This window comes from Lissotriton helveticus, assembly GCF_964261635.1.
Source record: "Lissotriton helveticus chromosome 1_1 unlocalized genomic scaffold, aLisHel1.1 SUPER_1_unloc_24, whole genome shotgun sequence".
NCBI lineage: Eukaryota > Metazoa > Chordata > Amphibia > Caudata > Salamandridae > Lissotriton > Lissotriton helveticus.
Window position 1 is genome coordinate 299895 of NW_027611664.1, and position 6859 is coordinate 306753.

Genomic DNA, 6859 nt, shown 5'->3' on the forward strand with positions numbered 1-6859 from the left:
TTCAAATATCTCATTGTGATGCCAGCTTTTAGAAATTGAACATTTTTAGTGTTGGCTGCTTCTGAGAATCTGTGTCACAATATATGTGCAACTTGTGTTACTTTCTTAAATATTAATTACGTTTTCTATCACATCCATGAGCTCCAGTAATCCAAAGCTCCAGATCTACAGTGTCCCCGAGCTGTTTCACCACTATCAGAAATGATACTCAACTCATTTCCTGGCTTGTTTTTGTCCATACTTTCTTTGTGCAAAGTATAAGGTCACAAATATTTTTTCTTTGTGTTTATTTACAATTTTTGACTCTATTTCTACAGGTGACTGAAGCATGAAGAGAAAAAAGAAGGTTTAAATTTAGTGAAACACAACGAAAAGGATTATTTCAAGGAAAGTTAAAACATTCTCGAGCTCTTGAGAAGAAAACACATTCTATGTGCCAGGAATGGTGAGGATGTTGGTGCAGAAGAAAATGGTGAATGTGAAAGTTGTCAAATCCCTATACTAAAATGGCCATAAATATTTATCAAGTGTCAGGAACTGAGATTGAGGAGAACATTGGCCACAACTGATACCTACACAGTGCACTTGAGAAAACTCAGTGTTGTAAATTCTGTTTGATGGTTTATGAGAAATGCTTTGGAGACGCAAATCCTCCCCAACAGATCAGCATCCGTAGACGTGTTGTGATGTAACAGAACCATCAAAAAGACTAATATCCCTGGTTTACAAGCGGAAGCTTTTGTCTCTGTCTCCTGAAGATGAGAGGAGAGAAAAGGTTGTTTAGAAGAAAGTCATTGTAAATACACTTTCTCAGATGTCGTTACAGCAAAGATGCTGGATTACCATTTCCAATATAGGAAGATTTTCCCCCACCAACTCTGTCTCTTGGGTTGATCCGAGTGGTTTCAAAGTGTCCTGTAACTCCAAAGTCGATCATTAACCAATGAACAAAAAAGCATATTCTGACACAGAAAGTATAAAGGGCCCCAGTGTTACGCTATTGATAATTCATAAACCACCCTGGCATGCCCTAATCATCGGTCATTACTGGTATGAACAAACATACCTAACAGGCAAACACTAAAGCCCAAAGACCTTAAAACTCCTAAATCAAATGTGATAAACTAGAATCACTAAATAAGACTAATTAAACTAGAGGGAATTCACCAGGGCATAACTTGGAGAAAATGAATCCATGAGGGCATCTTAATCAATACAAGGGGCTCCTCGGTGAAAGTTAATAAGACAAGTTAGATTGGTGCCTTTAAAGGTAGAACAATGATCTCCAGGTAAAAACTGTCATTAGTTAAATATATGTTAAGAAGAGCATCTGAAATGTACTTTAGAAGTTAATGCTGAGTTGTAACATAAACAAGTACACAATCAGAAATCAAATTTAGTCTTAAGATGGCATGTATCTAGGAACAAAGCCAACTTGGAGAAACAAACAACTCGAATAAGAGCAATGACTGTGAGAACAGCTTTAGTCATCAATCCCACCTCACTAAACATGAGAAAACTAGCGCTGGACGAAAACCCCATCAGTGCCCCGAATGCCAGAAACACTTCAATCACAAATCCAATCTCACTTTACATGAAAGAACCCACACTGGGCAACAACCTTATCAGTGCTCTGAATGCTGTAAAAGCTTCAGTCATAAATTCAGCCTTACTGTACATGAAAGGACCCACACTAGACACAAACCTTATCAGTGCTCTGAATGCTGTAAAAGCTTCAGTCAGATATCCCACCTTACTGTGCATGAAAGAACCCACACTGGGCAGAAACCGTATCAGTGCTCTGAATGCTGTAAAAGCTTCAGTCATAAATCCAGCCTTACTGTACATGAAAGGACCCACACTGGACAAAAACCTTACCAGTGCTCTGAGTGCCGGAAAGGATTCAGTCAGAGATCCAGTTTAATTGAACACGAGAGAACTCACACTGGACAAAAACCTTACCAGTGCTCTGAGTGCCAGAAAGGATTCAGTCAGAGATCCAGTTTAATTGAACATGAGAAAACTCACACTGGACTAAAACCTTATCAGTGCTCTGAGTGCCGGAAAAGCTTCAGTCAGAAATACAACCTTACTGTGCATGAAAGAACCCACACTGGGCAGAAACCGTATCAGTGTTCTGAATGCCAAAAAGGTTTCTATCACAAATCCGGTTTAACTCAACATGAGAGAACCCACACTGGGCTCAAACCCTATCAGTGCTCTGATTGCCAGAAAAGCTTCAGTCGGAAAATAACTCTCACTTACCATGAGAGAACTCACACTGGGAAAAAACCTTATCAGTGCTCTGAGTGCTGTAAAAGCTTCAGTCAGAAATACAACCTTACTGTGCATGAACGAACCCACACTGGGCGTAAAAGGTATCAGTGTTCTGAATGCCCCAAAAGCTTCAGATTTAAAACAACTCTCACTTACCATGAGAGAACTCACACTGGGCAAAAACCTTTTTAGCTCTTTGAATGCTGGAAAAGTTTAAGTCGGAAATCTGGTCTCACTCAACCTGCGAGAACTTACCTGGAAAAAACCTAGTCATTGTTCTAAATGCCTGGGAAGCGTCTGCTGGAGATTCAGTTTCATTCAACAAGAGAGAACCCACAATGAGAAAGAAAATGACTCGTGCTCTCAATGTTTCAAAAACTTTAGTTGTAAATGTAACCTTTCTATATAAGAGAGACAATGTGGGAGAATAAAAGGTTCTCACTGTCAACCCGAGGAGGAGCTTTCAGCATCACAAAACATTTACATGAAGCAGCCACAAAGACACCGCTCCATTGATTGTCCTACAAACTCTACTGAGAAAAGCACGCAGCGAGGGATGGAAATGCTTGAATTAACCTCATTCTTTTGTAACTATTTGTGGCCTCATTCCATTCAGCGTGTTTTGTTTGCTGAGTGTTTATAAGCAATGACTGACCCACAAAGTCAATTCGATCCTGAACTTTGAGGCCACGCCCCCAAGGATCTGGAATGCTTGAACCTCAAACTGTTTCCAACCTTAATGAGCCTCACCAGGGGGCTGCAGCAGGAGTCCCTTTGTCGAAGGTCTCTATGGGACCAACATCTGTTCATGTCTGTACCACGTAGGGCTGATCATTGAGAAAAACTAAAGGTGATGGATGGACTGGTAGTTAATCTCGGCACCATCCCGCCACATTCTCTAGTCTTTGTGTAACTACAGACGAGGCCAGTCATATGCAAACCATTCTTGGCCCCATTCTAAATAGTCCTAATGACTTCTGTTCCAAAAGGACACAGCCTCGTATTACAAAGATCCACATGAGTGCTCTCTTTCCATCTTCTTTTTGTATCAAATGGAACCTGCTTTCCCATTAACCAGGCCTCAGGCCTGCCACGTTCCATGCTTTGGCTCTTATCATCAACCTTGAACCATCTCCATAACTTGGAAGCTCCGAAGACTTCGCAGCTGTTGTAACTGCTTGAAGTTTCCCGCATGTTGATGGCCGTGGATTCAGGTTCAACTTGATAGCCCACCTCTACTCTGTGGGAATTTTGCACTTCAAGCCACTTCTGTGCAGCTCGCCACTTTCTGAGACTGATTCAGCCAAAAACCTTGCTTCAAATTCCAGTGTTAATCATCACCAGAGACTAAACTTATCTTTGTCCTCTCGAGCATAGCTATCGAAGTCAGCTACAATTTAGTAGGTGAATTCCTGATTGATTCAGTGGATCTGCTTTTTTTTAATTCATTTTCCTTTTTGTTTGGTTTTGGCAGTTGTTTTTGTAATTAATAATCCTTAAATCACAGCCCTCCTTTAGATTTTGCTTCTGAATAAATATTAAATATTCTTTTTAATCTAAACTTGTTTTGAATCTTTAAGTTCCTTGTCTATTTTTAATAAACTGTATTGAAATGTGTGACTTCCACTGCTTTGCTTTACCTTCAAGCGTGCCTTAGGCCATACTGCTGAAGCCACGTTACCAAAAGCGAGCTAAGAACACTTTAGTAGAAGACGCATTTACCTTTGCTGACCAAAGTTTGGGAAAATCAAAGCAGGCTGACTCCAGAAAGCACACTAAGGTTACTCTCTTAGGTGGCATCTGCACCACCTGTAGATGCAAAAAGCAAAGATTATGAGTGAAGCTGTTGGTATCTGGGCCCCCAGAATTTGAGACTGCCACCCTCTCTCAAACAGTTGAAAGAGCTAAAGATGCACCCGTCAGAGATTCATGTCTCAGCAACTAAGACTGCTCGCTGCTGCCATACAGCACTCACACTGTTACCAGAAGCACACTCACTGTGCAATGTACAAACTTTTACATAAACAAGTTTTGTTGTGCTTTGTGAACAGGCTTTCACCCCCCTTTGTATGTAAATGAGTTTCTGTGATCAGACACCCCAGGCTCCCATTTCTTCTAGTGCGTCTAATAATGTAATAACTGTAACGAGATCACAAACAAGGGCTGTTTTGAGAAATAATAGGCTTCCAAGTCACACAGTAGTTTATAGTTCTTTATTAGTCTTTTAAATGTACATCCCCCATCCCGTTCCAAGGTAGAGTATAGTTTGTGAAGCGTGACTCTCTTGTGGCCCGCTCCCCAGATTAATAAGAACAGAAACAGAGTCCATATTCCTGAAGAAGCGCCGAGGCAGGTAAACTAGAGGGGTCGAGAAGCAGTATAAATGTATTAACAGCATTTTTGCAACTGCCACTCTGTCCATGGGTCGATAGTTGCAGGTAGCCCCAAAACGACAGGGAGCTGCAAACCTTAGACATCACCTAAGTTGCCCTGTATACGTTCTTTGTTGGTGTGGTAAGTTCAGCACTTAATACCTGAAGATGTCAAGGTGCCATCTCAGTGCTAATTGGGGCAGCACTTCCTGTTCTAAGTTTTGAGTTGGCGCATGGGATATAAGCTGGATTTGGTCCAATTTAGCCTTAGTCTAGAAGCCCTACCAAAATCGTCTAAAACATCCGTCACCTGTGGTAGATACGAATGCACGATCCTGAGGTACACAAATGCATCATCAGCATACCGTGATATGGCCTCTCAATTTGGCTCACTCAGTATACTGATTGCTGGGTCCTGGGAACAAAACTGGCCAGCAAACAGATCCATGGCTAGGGCAAAAGTAATTGACAGTGGGTATCTTTGGTGCATGCTTCAAAAGAAACTGAGATCTCTGCCTGTCCGGATGTGGGCCAGCGTGTTGGTGTAGAGGAGATGTATCCAGTACAGTATTTCTGGGCCTAGTTCCATGCACATCAGCACTTTCGCTAAGTAAAACTACCCCAGGGTGTCGAAGGCCTTCTCTATATCTAGTGAGAGTGCTGTGTATGGAGGCAATTCATGAAGATTCTCTTCCATCAGCTGCAAGAGGCGTCATAGGTTTAGATACATTTACCTCCCAGGTACAAAATAATTCTGGTCTTGGTGCCAATGGAGAGATGGAGGGTAGCAACCTGTTTGCAAGGACCTTCTTGCGAATCTTGTGGTCGGTGTACCGTGGCCAGTAGGACCGTATCTCCAGGGGGTCCCTGTTGGGCTTAGGGAGGACCAATATCATAGCCTCCCATAGGGATCCCGGCAATGTGCCCTCCTGCCTGGCCTGTTGGTACATTTGGATTTGCTTTGGAGAGTGGGTTGCTCTGTAGGTGAAGTAAAAGTCTAACGAGAACCTGTCCATCCCAGGAGTTTTGTTGCACGTGATATAGTCAATCATGAAGCCAATTTCCTCAGTGGTCAGGGTTTCATCTGGTGTATGTCCCCGAAGGGGGTTAAGTCTGGGAATCGACAGTCTATTAAAATACTCATCTAATTGAGGAGCTCGCACTCCCTCCTCGACCTGGTAGACAGATGTGTGATACTACAGAAAAGCCTGGTTAATATCTGCTTGCACATTCAATATCTCTTTCCTCCGGGTATCTACTGCCGTTTCTTGGGGTCTTTGGGGTCAACGACCATAGGAGCCTTGCTAGTATCTGATAGTGTAGTGTTCCTAGTCTGACCATTGCCTCTCTTTACTCCTTTCGGAGAGGGGTGATTATGTTCTCGTTTCATGCAGCTATCCCACATATATTTCCGCTGTTCATATTGTTTGTTCATGGGAGAGGTTCTTGGCTCACAAGGCATTTTTTACACCATGCTACATCTTGATGCACAGGCCTTATGTGACACCCTTAAAGGTATCCCACTCTATCACTGTCGTACAAGCAGTCTCTTTGTTCTCCTCAAAGATGGCAATATGTGTACTTACAGTATCACAGAAGACTCTGTCCTGTAGGGCCGGGGCATACAGCCTCCTAGTAGGTACTGGTGCATGTCTTCTGCTCCAATGAATCACTGTTTTGAGGTGGTTGTGGTCCGAAAGTGTGTGGCCTAGACATTCAGGTCGCAAGACCAAGGAAGCCACAGAGGGATTGCATAGGAACAAGCCGATTCTGATGTGCAGCTAGTGTACTGTGAGAACTACAAGTACTCTTGTGTATGAGGATGTGTTAGATCTGGGGGTCTCTAGTTGGCAATGGTATTCACCTTTGTCCAAATAGGGACCCTTTCTTCTAAGTCAGGATAAGGGGATTACACTCCTTAATAACCCCTGTTTATCCCCTTGGTAGCTTGGCACGAGAAGACTGGCTTATCTCAGAGGCAGTGTGTTAATTATTTGTGAATATACACAGTAATACAGTGAAAACACTACAGAGGGACACAACACAGGTTTTAAACACAAGACCACAAATGACAAAAATCCACAATACTACACTTAAGATGACTTAAAAGATGATGCAAGTTGCTTAGTTCAAGTTGTTGGTAAATGCAACAAAGTTCTCAACAAAGTACCTGGATGCGATACACAATGTAAACAAAAGGCTCGCAAAAG

The 6859-nt window shown here is 42.4% G+C and overlaps 1 pseudogene; it reads left to right on the forward strand.

Annotated features, from left to right (window-relative positions):
* The first annotated feature begins 1278 nt into the window (after positions 1–1278).
* Positions 1279–3855, forward strand: LOC144805766 (uncharacterized; annotated as a pseudogene).
* Positions 3856–6859: the final 3004 nt, after the last annotated feature.